The 15,217-nt window shown below is 39.7% G+C and overlaps 1 protein-coding gene across 3 annotated transcripts in view; it reads right to left on the bottom strand.

Annotated features, from left to right (window-relative positions):
- LOC102302538 overlaps positions 1-476 on the bottom strand; it is a 9,740-nt gene extending 9,264 nt beyond the window's left edge. Inside the window, exon 1 of one of the 3 annotated variants that reach the window (XM_014330305.2) lies at positions 368-476. The gene's annotated coding sequence lies outside the window, so the exon portion shown is untranslated. The remainder of the gene's footprint in view (positions 1-367) is intronic. The other 2 variants (XM_042215518.1, XM_042215519.1) reach the window with 2 other exon arrangements.
- Positions 477-15,217: the final 14,741 nt, after the last annotated feature.

Raw genomic sequence — 15,217 nt, 5'->3', positions numbered from 1 at the left:
AAAATGTTTCTGTTTTACTTTAGTTCAGTTTGAGGAAGTTTGTCTCCAACAATGATAAATTAGACAAACATTCAAATCTATTCTCTGTGGAGCTTTGTGCTCCAATCACATCAGGAAAGGATCTCCTGACGTCCAGTAAGAACAGGAGGAATGATGACCACCAGCCCCAAAACACTGAACTCAGCTTTTAACATCTGGATAAAACACTAAAAGTCGGCTTTCACACCTTCATCTGTCTGTGATGTGTTTGTGTCTGTTAACAGTCCTAACACTGATGTGTTGTTCAGCTCTGAAATGTGTCCACTGAGCCGTCCTGATGTGTGTTACAAGAGGCAGAGCAAGAGTCCAGGTGTGCAGCTCGTCTTACCTGCAGCTCTGATGGAGGATGAGGAGGATGAAGGCTGCTGCTCAGGAGGCTCTCTGGTGATTCTGCAGGTGGTGTCTCTGTGAAGAAGACGCTGCTCTCTCCGTCCGTCTCTCTTTATGTGGATCCTGGAGAGCGGGGATGGAGGTGGAGTCCATGGTGGAGACACCTGATGGGAACCTCCCACTGATGGATGCTTATTCAGCCTCTTCTTACACAAACAGGACAACAGCAACAGGAAACACTGAAATAAGTTTGTCACTGCAGGATTAAAGACATTCAACAATAATGCTCTTCATGTCTTCTTAAAGCTCTTTGTCCTGCAAACAGCTGTGATACAACTGCATCTACATTTTGTCTCACACTCTTCATGACTGTGGTGTAATGTAAAAAGACATTTGACCTCACCTATGGGCTCAAAATGTGGTCATAAATATTTTGTACTTGTAAATCAGGATTTCTATGTGTAAAAAGATTTGGATCATATCATGGTTTTATATCAGAGACTCCATTATGGTTAATGTGATGTTGACCCATGAACCTTTCACATAGACGGAGTCAGAGTTTCTGTTTCACTCATGTCGAACTTGTGCTGGTGTGGAGGCAGCTGTGACTATGGGCCCTTTAAAGAAACGGCTCACATTTCAACAGTAACACAACATTACTAACAGAAGCTGGAGTCACATTAGAAATCTTTTTGAGAAGACATAAAAACAATGCGTCTTCTTCACGGTGCCATGTTCCATTATGTAAAGGCTCTTTGTCAGTTTGAAGTATGTCAGATGTAAGAGCTTTACTGAACTCGTGAAGCTTTCAAAGGATCAGAGTTATGAAATGTGCTGTTTTCATAATACAGAAAAAAGAAGTGTCAAATGTAACAGAGCAGGAAGATCTGTGCTTTTCTCTGAGCTGATGAGGAACAGCAGGTTGGTAAATGTGTAAATACCTCTTTAGTTCCAGGTAGAAAGTCACTGAGACCTGCAGCAACCGAGAACCAGAAGTTTCTTTCCTCAGTGCACTATTACTTCTGTATTGTACTCCAAACACATTTATTGATAAAGCTAAAATCAATAAAAATCAATAAAAATGAAAAATGAAAACACTGCATGATAACTGATCAATACTCTGTCCAGATAAATAGATTTTTATATGGATAATGGTGAAGGGACTGGTTCCTATATAGCACTTTTCTAATGTATATGAGCTCTCAAAGCACGTTACACAACTTTCTTTCTATGCTTGTTCTCAGTGCTACCTATCTAACACTGACACACATTCATATGTGAGCAACATGAAATTATTATCTTGACCAAGGTCATTTGGCATGAAGACCTGAGCAGACTAGGATCGACCAGCCCACCTTTCAGTTAGTAAGTGACCTGCACAACCTCCTGAGGTACAGCCTATATAGTGTGCAAGATTGATGAGATATGTGTAAGCATGTTGGACAGGGTCAGTCAGCTGACATTTCAATACCTCTGACTGGACAGAAAGCTGCATGATATGTGAAATTTGTAAAACATATACAGTGTTGTACATTGTTATACAATATAAAACAAATGTCGTCATGCTTCTTCATTCATCTGTGAAAATGGAGTCATCACACTGACATTTGACAGATTTGATCTCTAAACTGCAACAAAACACAATTTTCTATAAATATAGCTTGAAGCCTTGAAGCCATGTGTTGTAACCGTGTTTGTAACAAGTTCACTTAATTTATAGTGTATGGAATCATAAATACCAAACACTATTTCCTTTTGACGTAACTGTGAGCAGTTGTGCCCTACATTAATGGCACTGTGATTATCAAAACATCAAGTTAGACCTGAGTGTTCAGTCAAATGTATGTAGCCTATAACAGCATATGTAAAGAGGAGACCTTACATGTTGCACAATTTGTTTAGAGGAGCCAGCTATCCCAGATCTGACTCTTTAAAGCTTACCTAAAGTGCAGTTTGATAAAATTTCACAGATAACGCCCACGTGAGCTGTGTGACTGTTCACCACTACACTGAAATAAGTAGGCTATTACTGAAATACACGTGCTATATCATAAACTATGATATAAATGTGGAGGTGCTAATAACATCTTTAGTTGTAAAGGACACCGTTCTACCTTTAGTCTCATTCATGAGCAGTATTAGTTTCCTTAGTTTCTAACAAGCCTTTGACAGTTAAACATAACATGACTGAAACACCAACATTAAAAAACACACCACACACAAATCAGATGTTACTGTGCTTTTATTTTTATCTTAGTAAACTTTCTCTTTCCTCCTTTTATAAAAATGATTTTTAATTTTAGTTTTATCTCAAAATTCATGGTTAAGAAAAAAATCCAACACATATGAACACCAGGTAATAAAGCAAAGAGGATGGCTCAGTCTAACATGTGCTCTAGTGAGACATTAAACTTCACTAAAACAATGCAGTTATGAAATGTAACCTTAATCTGAGCCAAAGTGATTTGCTCAGTTGTAAATAAAACAGTGAAGTTAACGTGACCTGACAGACAGAACCTGAGTGAATGAAGTCCAGTAATAGTGTTCAGGCTGTATGGGAGAGTAAAGGTGATCGTGCATATTTTTCACTTTCAAGCTCATTGTACAAACTGTTTTACCCTGTATACTGTATTTCCATATATGTTTGCACATTTCAATAAATCACTGCACATATTCCCTATCGTCATAGCAACATGTAAAGAAATAAGCCATGGCTCGAAGGTAAACTTACAAACAGAAACTTCAGTGATGTTAAAAGTGTTGTTATTATTCTTGACTCAGCTACATGCCTCTTCTTCAGTGTTGTGTTGGTTTTACTAGTAACAATAATAAAACCTTTATGTTCAAAACACTTTATAATACCATGCTGTTAAAACCCAGCATCTGTTCTTTGACCATAACAGAGGATTACTGTATCAATTTTAATGTTAACAGCGTTAGCATCATTGCTAATTAAAGCTATTCTCACAGGTGAGCTACTATACATGCTGATATTTAAATTTGTCTTTACAATCTTGATGTTTGTCTGTATCATGATTGTTAATAGCTGTTCTTTATCTTCTTGTTTTTCATGTTTTGTTTTGTTTTTTGCTCTTTCAGCTGTCAGTGACTCTGCATCCACAGTTTCAGTTTCTGCTCCTGTTTGATTTTTTAGTTCTTTGTACTGTGAGGGTTTAAGTATGAACAGTATGTGATGTTTGAAGTACTTTGCATTGTTGTTTTGCTAACAGGTGCAGTGCAAATGGCTCCACATCATCTTGTCTTAGACTCTTCATGACTCTTCGTGACTTCTAAATGAAACAAAGTTTTTTTGTGCCAGATCAGATTTCATGCTAATGACTCACACATGCTCTGAATTCTGTTCTCACACGTTGAGAGTTTCGATGTGTTTACAAATGTGTGTTCTCATCGATACTTGAGCAGCAGCTTTCTGTAGCCTTGAAGATGACTTACAGACAGGTCATAGAGTGCAGTGCTGATTACCAGGACTGTGTGCTGTGTGTCTTTCATAGAGCACTCATTCAGCTCCCCATTATAAGTCTGTGCCCACTGCACATACCCAGATTTCAATCATTAATCAAGTTATATGATCCCAGGAAAGACTGTAAAATGTCCTAATTATTTACAGCAAAATATAAATCTTTTACAGTCTGCAACAAAGCAGTTTTTGCCTTTATGGGTAGCTTTCCTCCTCATTATCAATTTGCAACATACTTACAACCAGCAGCGTTAGAATCAAAACGTGAACTTTCCTTCAAAATTTTACTATTAATCAAATCAAATCAAATCAAATCACTTTTATTGTCACATCACATGTGCAGGCACACTGGCACAGCACATGCGAGTGAAATTCTTACGCTTACTGCCATCATAAAGCAAACTGCAACTGCACCAAAGTGTTTGATTGGCAATTGTTTGATTTTTCAGCATAAAAATGAAGTAGAGCTCTAAATGTCCTACAGGAAAATATTTCTGATGATACCTAAAAGAAATTACAGAAATACAGTTCAGGCTGTGTATGAACTTTGTTTTTCCATATACTGTACTTCCATATATGTTTCAATAAATCACTGCACCTATTTCCTTTTCTCAGGGCAACATGTAAAGAAATGAACGGTTGCTCAAGACTTTTGCACATTACTGTACATCATGGTAAACTTACAAACAGAAACTGCAGTGATGTTAAAATGTTGTTATGATTCTTGACATTGTAGACTCAGCTACATGCCTCTTCTTCAGCGTGCCATGTTTTAATTTGTATTGGAAACTTTTATGTTCAAGGCATCTCACCTCAGAGAACAGAACAAATGAAAAAATATGTCAAATGTACCAGAGCATGAAATTCCTCTTCAAATGCTTCACTGAGCTGATGCAGGTTGGTAAAGGCGTCTTTGCAACCTACTTGCAACCAGCAGCGTTAGTGAATGAAAAAAAAAAGTTCCTTTCTAAGTAACTATTATTATTATTATTCCCATCATAATGCTACTGCAACAGTAACAAATACTGAAAACGTTTAATCATGAAGATAAAAATGAAAAGATTTCAAACTTGTCTTAAACTATTTATTTCAACAGACATTTTGAACATTGTCAACAAGTTTGAAGGATTTAAAGAAAGAAAGAAAAGAAAGAAAATAAACTGTAGCAGTAATGTCCTGATGCTCAGCTGTGTGATGTCAGTGTTTTATTTACAGTTTGTTTGTTTTTTTCCCCCAATGCAGTGTGGGCAGCTTTTCAGCTCCTTGTCCCAGTTCTGCACTCCTCTCCTGCACCTGCTCCTCTCTTCCCTCTCCAGGCTTCACATAGAAATTTGAGGCTGTTATTAGTGATGACTGCCAGCCTTACCTGATGCAGTCCTCTGAACATGTCCCTCCACCCCTCTCCTTAACACCCCTCACGCCTCTTTGCCTTCAGATGTTAATAGTAAGAAAACAAGTACTAAAAACAAACATATAAAGTATATATTTAAACTGAAAGTCAGAGAAACAAACATCAACAACCAGGAAGCAGCTTCACCTCTGATCACACATCATTGAACTTTTACAGCCCTGTGTCCCTAGTAGGTCCCTGAGGCCATGTGATCAGGGCCTACTTGTTATTCAGCATACAAGGCTGAAAACCAAGGGAGACAGAGCTTTTGCCACTGTGGCTGCCAGACTGTGGAACTCTCTTCCTCACAACTTAAGATCTGCGGACTCAGTGATCACTTTAAAAAAAACAACTAAAAACACATCTTTTTAGAGTTGCATTTTGTTAACTTTTGTCTGCTTTTTGTTTTATACCTTGTGAAGCACTTTGTGATCTTTTATCTAGAAATGTGCTATATAAATAAAATTTTGCTTACTTACTTACTTATACACTCAACTCTACTCACTCACCCACAGGATCAACTCTCAGGTAGATGATGCTGATGGAGGAGTCTTCAGATGAGCTCTCCTCCTGCAGCTTGTTAGTCTCTTGACACGACACTCGTATGTTCCAGTGTCATTAATGGTCACATTGCTCAGAATCAAAGACACGTCTCGCTCCTTCATCTGTCTGTCCTGCAGATCCACCCAGTTCTCAAAAGATGGACGTTGTTTAGCTAGATCAGGATGATCATCCAAGTAAAGTGGTAGAGTGACATTCTGTCCGATGGTGGCTGTGAGGTTCACGCGGACTGAAGGAGAGAGAAAACAACACAGAGCAGAGAGGACGGATTCACAGCTTCAACAATATTAAAGACATAAGAATCACGTGTTTTCTGAATGAAACAAACAAACTAAAAACACATGAAGGGAGAAATGAGCAAGCATTTTCTTTTCAGCAAGTGGATGAGTAACATTGCTGCCTTATTCAGACATAGATCTCTTATAGGTTAATCACATATTAGGCTAATGTTCCTCTCAGCTTCATTCAAACATTTCAGCAGATAGTCTCTTAAACACCCTGAGCAAACTGTTACTGTAGGTTTGTGTTCTGATGTGGAAACTCTAGAAATATGTCCACTCTTCAAACAAAGTCTTAAAAAGAAGTATGACTATATATATATATATATATTAGGGGTGCAACGATACACAAAATTCACGGTTCGGTTCGATACTTTGGTGTCACGGTTCGATATTTTTTCGATACAAAAAAATGTTCATGCCTTTTTAATTTGTCATTTATTAAAATTATAAATATATATTTTAACTCAAAAGTACAGTTTTTAAATTTAACCCTAACCCTTGTGCGTGTTTTTTATTTTGACAGCGAATGCGCACCTGCGGACCACTTATGTGCAGCCCTGGTTATTTAGCTCGTCATATTGCAGCCACAGAAATTCTTTTGTCCATGAAACCATAAAGCTGCACTTTCTTTTTGCCTTATAGTCTGATTTGTCATAACTTCTCCGTTTTGTGGTAAGCTTTTCTTTGGCTGTCACTTCTTCACCCTGACCTGTCTTATTTGGCTCAGCAGAACTAAAATATATACTGCTGCTTTTACACACGCACTCACATAAGCTCAGCGATTCTCTGCGCGATCAACCTCTCACATGTTTAAGCTTGCTGCGGGAGATTTCACTTGTCATGTTTGCATAGTAAGCTAACGATTAATAAGACGATGTCAGAGGAATTGGTGCGCAAATTATCATCACTCACCAATCAGTGCTGTCGCTCTCTATACACAGTTCGCACGATTGCAAAGTGAAAGCAAAAAAACAAGCGCAAATTCAAACGCGATTTCAATATGTCACATATTGACAGTGGCTCACCGATGCCAATGACATAATTACCCAGCTACATTTCGAAAGAATGCAAAAGCATTGACATATATTTTTCCTTCCTACAATAGCCCGACGGGCAGGGCAGAGATAGATTTTGGTAGCCCGACTGGAAAAATCGCTAGCCCCAGGACGTCGGGCTAGCGATTTTGCGAGCCCTGTATCTGATTGAGGAATCACTCATCTTTGGAAAAGAGAGTTTATTACAGAGAAATGTCTCTTTCCAAAATAAAAGCTATACTATCCGCTTCTTCTGGGCTATATTCTCAGCAGCATATTAAACATATCAGGTCCCCATAAGGAGAATCATGTGCTAACGGCTGTCTAAATGACTCGGGTAAAGTTTGTAGCATGCATGCTTGTTGTTTTTGTCTTTGCACTAGGATGATGTCGGCGTAAATGTGCAGTCATATTCGTTGTGTTCCCACTAGTGCTTTCAGGTTAATCTCGTTGAAATGACCTTAACGCCACAACACGGCAAATCTCCGTTAACGAGCTACCGCCGATCGCCCCGTGCATGGGGCTAGACGGCCAACACGTTAACGAGCTAACTGCGCTAACACACTAGTTCCCACCCATGTAATTGAGCATTGCGTGGCACATCCAACATACTGTTTTACTTTAGTCCATGACGCGCTTACCTTCAGGGTCATATGTCACATGAAAACCAAAATAATTCCAAACGCCAGATCTGAATGAGGGTGGGGGAGGTTCAATTTGCCATGTTGCAAGGAGAGCTTAACTTCTGTCTCGCTAGCTTGCCCTGCGCTCTTCCTTCTGACGATGCTGTCTGTGTTGAGCGCTCAGTGGATCTGCGCTCGACAGTGCAGCCTAGGCGGAGTAGTCGAACGCAGATTCACTGAGCGCTCAACACAGACAGCATCGTCAGAAGGAAAGTTGATAAAATAAATTACAAATTTTGTATTGTTCGATACATATGCGTACCGAACCGAAAGCACTGTATCGAACGGTTCAATATCGATACGAATATCGTTGCACCCCTAATATATATATATATGTATATATATATATAAAAATGTGTGTACTGGATTTTTGCATCTCCTGCAACTCTCATGTACAAGCAGTTGTAGTTCTCCAGTCAACAGTTACAAAGAAAAGATGCAGATAATTCTTTTCAGATCCTTTAGTGAGGAAACTGGTTTTAATTTAAGGATCACTTTCAGTTCGTTAAACCTTCCCTTCACAATATTCTTAATCTAATACAAGCAAAAACTGGCAGTTGTAATATTGACAGTGAATATTTCCAAAAGATGGAGCTAAAGGTAACCTGTCCAGGGTGTACCCCGCCTCTCGCCCTATGACAACTGGGATAGGCTCCAGCACCCCCGCGACCCTGAAAAGGATAAGTGGAAGCGAATGGATTGATGGAGCTAAAGGGCAGCATATACAGTGAAAATTAAAAGATGACCTAAAATGTGTCCTTGATTAATGACACAGCTGAGTGAGCTGATAATAAATAGCAGTTTCCTGTTGGGACAAAAAACCCAGTGTTGCACTTGAACACTCAGGCCAACCTCAAGCTCTCAACATTTTAAAAGAATCTCATTGTCAATGTTGTTGAATCCTGCTCCAGCAACACTAAATACCCAGAAGCAAAGATAAAAGATTTCAATAAACAGCTTCAACAGGACTCATTCTCACTATGCAGTGGCCTTATGCTGACTGGCTGTAACAGGCTGTATAACTCTGCCATATCCTGACATTTGAATCTTTTCAAAAATGAATTTATGCACATCAACACTTTATAATACCATGCTGTTAAAACCCATCATCTATTCTTTGACCATAACAGAGGATTACTGTATCAATTTTAATGTTAAAAGCGTTAGCATCAGTGCTAATTAAAGCTATTCTCACAGGTGAGCTACTATACATGCTGATATTTATATTTGTCTTTACAATCTTGCTGTTTGTCTGTATCATGATTGTTAATAGCTGTTCTTTATCTTCTTGTTTTTCATGTTTTGTTTTGTTTTTTGCTCTTTCAGCTGTCAGTGACTCTGCATCCACAGTTTCAGTTTCTGCTCCTGTTTGTTTTTTTAGTTTTTTGTACTGTGAGGGTTTAAGTATAAACAGTATGTGATGTTTGAAGTACTTTGCATTGTTGTTCTGCTAACAGGTGCAGTGCAAATGACTCCACATCATCTTGTCTTAGACTCTTAATGACTCTTCGTGACTTCTAAACGAAACAAAGTTGTTTTGTTCCAGATCAGATTTCATGCTAATGACTCACACATGCTCTGAATTCTGTTCTCACACATTGAGAGTTTCGATGTGTTTACAAATGTGTGTTCTCATCGATACTTGAGCAGCAGCTTTCTGTAGCCTTGAAGATGACTTACAGTCAGGTCATAGAGTGCAGTGCTGATTACCAGGACTGTGTGCTCGTGTCTCTCATAGAGCACTCATACAGCTCCCCATTATAAGTCTGTGCCCACTGCACATACCCAGATTTCAATCATTATCAAGTTATATGATCCAGGAAAGACTGTAAAATGTCCTAATTATTTACAGCAAAATATAAATCTTTTACAGTCTGCAACAAAGCAGTTTTTGCCTTTATGGGTAGCTTTCCTCCTCATTATCAATTGTGTGGTGAGTTGATGAGCAATAACAACGAGTACTAATCAGTAAAGGTGTCTTTGCAACATACTTACAACGAGCAGCGTTAGAATGAAAACGTGAACTTTCCTTCAAAATTTTACTATTACTGCCATCATAAAGCAAACTGCAACTTACTGAAACATTTAGTGGTAAAAAATAACCATTAATTAAAAGCTTCTCGGAGTGATGAATAAACATTTGACATTTTCAGTTTAAATTTTCAGGATTTGGGGCTTCATTTCAGCCAGTGCTGTTGAGAATCCTGTCAAAATTGATACAATTGGAAATACAGAAAAATACTGTCAGGTTCTGATGCACCAAAGTGTTTGATTGGCAATTGTTTGATTTTTCAGCATAAAAATGAAGTAGAGCTCTAAATGTCCTACAGGAAAATATTTCTGATGATACCTAAAAGAAATTACAGAAATACAGTTCAGGCTGTGTATGAACTTTGTTTTTCCATATACTGTACTTCTATATATGTTTCAATAAATCACTGCACCTATTTCCTCTTCTCAGGGCAACATGTAAAGAAATGAACGGTTGCTCAAGACTTTTGCACATTACTGTACATCATGGTAAACTTACAAACAGAAACTGCAGTGATGTTAAAATGTTGTTATGATTCTTGACATTGTAGACTCAGCTACACGCCTCTTCTTCAGTGTTCCATGTTTTAGTTTGTATTGGAAACTTTTATGTTCAAGGCATCTCAGCTCAGAGAACAGAACAAATGAAAAAATATGTCAAACCAGAGCATGAAATTCCTCTTCAAATGCTTCACTGAGTTTCTTTCTAAATAACTATTATTATTATTTTCTTTCTAAGTAACTATTATTATTATTATTCCCATCATAATGCTACTGCAAGAGTAACAAATACTGAAAACGTTTAATTATGAAGATAAAAATGAAAAGATTTAAAATTTGTCTTAAACTATTTATTTCAACAGACATTTTGAACTGTTACAGTGTTTGTGTTCTGATGTGGAAACTTTAGAAATATGTCCACTCTTAGTGGACATACTTAAGAGTTAGTGTTGATGAAGCTGTGTGTAAATGGATGAAATGCTGTAGTACATCTCGTAAGCCAAATGTGTCTTAGTTTCAATAGTCAACTTACCAAAAAATACCCTGTTTCAATTTATTTGGAGTGAACAACCTAAAGCATGTCAGCGTTTATTCTACACTAAACTAAACTGCAGCATCGTGAATATTTCCTTCCAGCTCGTCTGACTGTGAGTCCCAGCAGCTCTCAGTTCTTTGAAGGAGACTTTGTGTCTCTGAGATGTGAGGAGGACGACAGCTCTGCTGGATGGACTCTGAGGAGAAACACAAGACAGAGAAACCAGGACTGAGTGCAATGAATGGGGAAGATGGTCTGGTTCATCCTGTAGCTTCAGCTACATCTTAACACAGGACAGTGGAGTTTACTGGTGTGAGTCCAGAGAGGGTCCCATCAGTAACATGGTTAACCTGACAGTCACTGGTAAGCTGAGTGTGTGGAGTTAGTGTTGATGAAGCTGTGTGTAAATGGATGAAATGCTGTAGTTTGTCTCTGTGTTGAGGTGGATCAGTGATCCTGCAGAGTCCTGTCCTCCCTGTGATGGAGGGAGATGACGTCACTCTGCTCTGTAAAACAAAGACCACTCCCTCCAACCTCCCAGCTGCTTTCTATAAAGATGGCTCCCTCATCAGGAAGCAGCCTACAGGTCACATGACCATCCAGCATGTTTCCAGGTCTGATGAAGGCCTCTACAAGTGTGACATCAGCGGTCATGGAGAGTCTCCATCCAGCTGGATCACTGTCACAGGTGAGCAGCTTCACTCTGATTTCACTTCATCTACACATGTACATAAACAGGGGGGATTCTCTCTCCAGGGGTCCGTTCTTCGTACGCGCTTACTACATCCAAGATCAAATGACACATCCAAGACCAAATCATCGCGCTAACCGTGAGCTCGCTAATCCGGTTCTCCGAACACACCTGCTGTTGACGATTAGTACAGCTGGATGAAGTAATGTGAGATCACTGGGTGTGTTAACAGGGGCTACGCATCGATAGTAGAAACATTGATCGGCAACCCTCTGATTGGTCGGCGAAAATGTCGAAGGAGCGCGCTCGGTATTTTTCGGCAGCAGAGCAAGAACTCTTGAGTGAGGGATTTCAGGAGTTTCAGAGTTTAATCAGAACGCAAGGGAACACTGCAAAGGCTGCAAAAGCAAGGAGAGAGGGCTGGCAGAAAGTTGCTGACAAATTAAACTCGTAAGTAATTTAATAATAACAATAATAATGGAGTGGATTGATATAGCGCTTTTCAAGGCACCCAAAGCGCTTTACAATGCCACTATTCAGTCACTCTCACATTCACACACTGGTGGAGGCAGCTACGGTTGTAGCCACAGCTGCCCTGGGGCAGACTGACAGAAGCCAGGCTGCCATATCGCGCCATCGGCCCCTCTGGCCAACACCAGTAGGCGGTAGGGTAGATTTATCATATCACACTATATTATCCAATATTATATTACATTATATTATATATAATAGTTATATTATATCCCCTTTCACATTAGAGCCACAACAGGACCCACTAGAACATGGGAACAAGTAAAAGTGTGTCTTTATATTGACACAGAACAACAGGTAACACCCTGTATTATTCACTGATCAGTCAATATGCTGATGATTAACTCCTCTCCATGTCTGAACTTCTTCATAATTAACTAAAATATTTTATGTTTTTTTCATTTTAACTGTTTTAACTGAAGCAAATGAACCAGTTGTCTCCAAAGTGATAAAGCCATCTACTCAGTCTGAGCAGGTACAAAGTCAGGCTCATGATGACGTCATTACCGCTGTCACCACAGAGCACTGTTCTAAGCTGAACTGAATTGGTCTATGATTTGATTCTTTAACTCTGTATTTTTTCTGTTTATTGTCTTTTTGGATCTTTCAGGCTTACATGATAATCATCTAGTTTCTTTTTCCATCTACTGTCTCGTATTTGCTTCTGGTTTTACATTTCTCTATTTAAATATGCTCTCCAATTTGGTTGTTCTTTTAGATATCTTGTTATTACTGTAACATGACATGAAAATGAGCCATTCCTTGATTTGGAGCCCATGAACAGATATGTATGTTAGGAAGAGGGGACACATTTTCAGCAAAAATACAAAATATGTGACAATTATTTTCTGCTTTAATGTGTCCAGTTGATGGTATCTCACATGATATGGAGATGTGGAATCCACTAATCATAATAGATTACCACATAGACACCACATACACAACACAACCTAACTAAGGACAAGAAGGTTGATGGTTCAATAAGAATCAAGGTTGTGGCTTTAAATACTATTTTTGCAAGTGACAAAATGAGTAAGAAAGCAACATTTTCTATCCAGCTGCTACATTTGGAAGATAAAAAAATATCCATGCTTGATGGTAAGTTAATGCTAACTACTATTAGCTAAAACAATACATTTTTATATGAAGCCTGAGTCACATGAGAGTGTAAACAGGACAATGGGACAATCTTTTTCGGACAGGGAAAACTGACTGCAAATTATCACACTCATGGTCCCCTGTCTTTAAAGTGACCATTGCATGGGGGCCCAGCCCTGGCGCAGGGTGCCGCCAGTGCATCGAGCCACCTGGGGGGCTCTTCAACTGGTGGGGGAGGTTGTTACATCTTGCAGGAGCTCTCCTCTCTTCAGGAACTCACTCTGCAGGAGGGGGAGATACAGGAGAGGTGGAGGAAGATCTCAGCCTGGGCGTCTATTGTCTCTGTTAGTCTGGAAGATGAGTGGATGACGGGGTGGGTGCAGTTTTCTCTGTGGTGGGGTTGGGTGGGCTGTCCTGGGCTCTGTGGGGCCGGGCAGCGCTGCTATGATGGGCCCCGGTCCGGATGGGCCTGGGACCCTTTCCCTGGCGGGTTGCAGAGTATTGGGGTGCCTACTGGGGTCAGCGGGGGAGTTGGCCCCAGGGAGGGGTCACTTGCCCCTCCCTTCCTTCCCTCCCCATCTCCAGCTGCCTCCCTCTTCCCGCTCCACCACAATCACCCACACATGCAGGGCCTTGGGGTAAAGGTGTGTCACCAGGGTGCAGGGGAGGCATCCCCCCCTCTGTCCCCTTCTGTGCCTGTGCCTCAATTTTATCTCACGACTTAGACATTGACACTACTCACACTCTCATAACACATACATATAGGATCTTGGGGGTGGGCACACTACACGGACTCCAAATTACCATCAGGGTGTACACCTCACCCCTGGCGTCGTTGCCCACCTCTCAATTTTAAGGAGGAGGAGTTGGCCGTCCGACTGGGGTTTGTGGGCCCTACCTCCTGCTGCAGAGTCGGGGCGGTCTGCTGGATAAATTTTGCTTAATCAAGATTACATATCCTTCATTTTTATTCTATAATAATCGGATTTCATTTTGCATGAGCAAACAGACTCGGAAAAAGAAAGGGGAAATACACGCACTTAACATGTTTATTGAACAGCTTGAAAATTCATGTTAACAAAAAACTCTGTAAACATTTATCCACTCTCTCTCTGTCACTCTTGGGGTCATTTCAAGTCCTTGAAACTAGGAACCAAAGCTATGTAAAGCGCGTGTTCTCAACGATATTAATAGGTCTGCAGTTTGTTGCAATCCAGTTGGCATTGTGTCAGTCAATATTTCTGAGGTCGACTTACTGAGTCCCAGATGCTCTGTGAGTAGTTTTATCGCAAGCTGGGTGACGTGTTAGCCAAAGTCCTAGCAGCATCCCTGAGTTAATGTATGCTTTGCATCAATGTGATATTTTAAGCTTGAGGTGCTTCGGTGAAAAGAAAATTCCTTCTTGCACAATGTGCATAATACTTTGTTGGTCAACTGTTCAGTCTTGTTATTTTTTTAATACTCAAATTTCCCATCGAGAGGGCCAACGTGCGTTTATTATTTTCCAAATTGAATTGATTTGTTCAGCTGCCCATCACTACCAGATCAACTGCCCATTGACAGAAACATTTCAGGGATTTTGAGTCATTCTGCACTCCAGATGCATTAATGCGTTAATTTGGACAGCACTAATTGTTACATTACAGATCTTTTTTTTAACAATGTAATGTTTGGGGTGTTTGTAGCTGCTAGATGTTCAGAATGCACATACTGTCCTAGTTTCTAACCAGGGTTGTCACGGTCTGCAGCAGACCGTATGGCGTGTGAGAGGAGGACCCAAACGCAGCCACTGAAGGAGAGACGGTATTTTTGAATACAAAAATAAAATGGCGGAAAGTAAACTGAAGCCTAAACAGGAAAACTAACTGAGATAACTATGGCTAAACTGAGAGAACTATGAATGGACTATGAGGACGTTACTAAAACGACATAGAATAACCTAAACTACTCTTAAAACTCAAGGCAACCTGAAAATAATACTGGAACATCCTTTCAACATCCATAAGGAATCACAAATATAACAACAAACTCAAA

The sequence above is a fragment of the Haplochromis burtoni genome, unplaced genomic scaffold (assembly GCF_018398535.1).
Source record: "Haplochromis burtoni strain Fernald_Lab_line unplaced genomic scaffold, NCSU_Asbu1 Contig_742, whole genome shotgun sequence".
Classification (NCBI taxonomy): Eukaryota; Metazoa; Chordata; class Actinopteri; order Cichliformes; family Cichlidae; genus Haplochromis; species Haplochromis burtoni.
The sequence above is the reverse complement of the archived record's forward strand: the minus strand, read 5'-3'. Positions and strand labels throughout refer to the sequence as shown.